This window comes from Ursus arctos, chromosome Y, assembly GCF_023065955.2.
Source record: "Ursus arctos isolate Adak ecotype North America chromosome Y, UrsArc2.0, whole genome shotgun sequence".
Lineage (NCBI taxonomy): Eukaryota > Metazoa > Chordata > Mammalia > Carnivora > Ursidae > Ursus > Ursus arctos.
Genome location: NC_079874.1, coordinates 245,779 through 248,711, shown reverse-complemented (window position 1 = coordinate 248,711; position 2,933 = coordinate 245,779).

Sequence of the window (2,933 nt, the reverse complement as noted above, 5' to 3'; positions counted from 1 at the left end):
TTAGTGTACGGAACTTTGAATTTTTGCCTTGTTACCATTTATTAGTGTTTTTTTCTTTAAAAATTTTTTTATTTTGGGGTGCCTGGGTGGCTCAGTCGTTAAGCATCTGCCTTCTGCTCAGGGCATGATCCCAGCATTCTGGAATTGAGCTCCACGTGGGGCTCTTCTGCTGGGAGCCTGCTTCTTCCTCTCCCACTCCCCCTGCTTGTGTTCCCTCTCTTGCTGGCTGTCTCTCTGTCTGTCGAAAGAAAAAATAAAATCTTTAAAAAAAAGAAAAAATTTATTTAAATTCAATTTAGTTAACATATACAGTATTATTAGTTTCAGGGGTAGAATTTAATGATTCATCAGTTGCATATAACACCCAGTGCTCATTATATCAAGTGTACCATTTATTAGTTTTGAAAATGTTTACAGCCATAATCTTCAAATTTTGTTCTTCTCTATTCTCACTTGACTTTTCTGGCAAAACTTATATTACACTTATACCACCATATTGTATCTCCTAGCTTTTTACCCTCTCTTTTGTGTTTTCCACATATTTTTAATATTAATCCTTTATTCCATATATTTTATTCTGACCTAACTTACAGTTAAGAAAGTCCTATTTCTGCTGAAAATAGGAAAAAAATAAAAGATAATGCCACCCTGATCCTAGCAACATGACAAAGATGTATAATCTATTAAATCATAACCTTTTTGACCCAAGAGAGGACTGAAAGCACAAGGCAATTAGCTGAACTGGATTTTAAGGAAATGAAAAGTGTTTCCAAGAATAGACAGGACGCATGAACTCTCTCATATTGGGCAAAACAAATTAGGAAAAAGTAGCTGCCATAACAATGAGTTAGAAAGCATTCAGCTAAAAATCTTAACAGTTTTAAAGTTTATGTATTAACATAATAGTTGAAATAATTAGAATCTTAGACACAATGGAAGTTCTCAATTACTTGCAAGTTTTTTTTTTTTCTTCTTCTCAAAGAACCTCCATCAGGCTCACAGAAAAGATTGAAAGACAGGTAGGAGACCAGAAAAAGCATTCTTTAGTGGAATAGGCAGGGAGGTGGTAGATGGTTGGCTGTTGCTGGGACATATGAAACACTGACTTTTCTCTTGCAAAGCAAAAACCTTAGGTTAGGATACTGGGGGAGGGACAGGAAAATCTCCTACATTTGAGTGCTAGAGAAAGATACATTCTTTCTGATGTAAGGGAATCAGTGAAGACTTCCATTCTTGGAGAAGGATAAGGAAAACTTAGTCAAACTGCTGCTCAAACTAAGGATATCTAAAAATCAGATTAAAGAAAAAGAAACATTACATAGAAAGGAACAGCGGGGAGAATTACATTGTCATTACAATTAGTGGACATCACCAGATCTCTTGAACTAGGTAACTGAAATTTCAGAGCTGGGAGACTGGTGTGACCAATTTTTCTTCATTATACATGACTCAAGGAAGGAACATTCATCTTTTAGAAGTTTCCAAGTAACTTTCAAGGGATGTTATTTAATTCTGAAGGACATATAATTCAATTATGCTGCACCACTCTTAAACAATCCAAGAGAACAATCCAGAAAAGAGGGATAATTGGAACTGATTTTTCTCTTCCTCATAAAAGACCATTAGGAATAATTTCATCATGCCTTAAGTCACTGGTTAGGTTCTTATAACAAAGAGACCAAAGCAATCTTCATGCAGACTTTTATTGAGTTCTCAATCTCTCAACATGCCTTCACTACCCTTCTATTCTGGCCTCTTCCAGGAAACCTATAAACTACCAAATCTTAAACAGGAAGAAATTGATTATTTAAACAGACCAATTAATTATGAAGAGATTGAAGCAGTGATCAAAAACCTCCCCAAAAACAAGAGTACAGGGCCTATTGGATTCCCTAGAGAATTCTACCAAACATTCAAAGAAGAAATAATACCTATTTTCCCAAAGCTGTTTCCAAAAATAGAAACAGAAGGAAAACTACCAAACTCATTCTATAAAGCCAGTATTACCTTGATCCCCAAACCAGGCAAAGACCCCATCAAAAAGGAGAATTACTAGGCTGGTGATGGGTAGTAAGAAGGGCACATATTGCATGGTGCACTGGGTGTTATACGCAACTAATGAATCACCAAACTTTACATCAAAAACCAGGGATGAACTGTATGGTGACTAGCATAATATAATTAAAAAAAAAAAAAGGAGAATTACAGACCAATATCCCTGATGAATAAGGATGCCAAAATTCTCAACAAGATCCTAGCTAATAGGATCCAACAGTACATTAAAAATACAAGAGAAATTTAAATTGTGGAGAGAGAAATATTATTTTCTTAGCAATACATTTTTGCATGAATTCAAAAAAAAAAGTTTCCAAACCCATTATTTCATAAGATGAAGCAAAATAAAAGAGGAACTTAACTTGAAGTAGATATAGAAAACAATACTTCACAATGACATGCAAATGTGGCAAAATGAAGTGTAAGAATCATTAGCATGAAATGAATAATGCTAAATAACAAAACCAGGAAGAGTTGGAGTAATATTAAATCACTGGTTTTAATGTTTTTGTGTAACTTGATGCAAGTGTTAAGAAAGAATTCTCAAATCAAGTGTTGATTAAGGTCTTGGTTGTAAGCAACATAATCCAAAGGTTATATGAAGTTAAAAATAGCTACCCTATGACCCAGCAATTACACTACTGGGTATTTACCCCAAAGATACAGACGTAGTGAAAAGAAAGGCCATACGCATCCCGAAGTTCATAGCAGCAATGTCCAAAATAACCAAACTGTGGAATGAGCCGAGATGTCCTTTAACAGACAAATGGATAAAGAAGATGTAGTCCATATAACAATGGAATATTACTCAGCCATCAGAAAGAATGATAACCCAACATTTGCAGCAACATGGACAGGACTGGAGGAGATTATGCTAA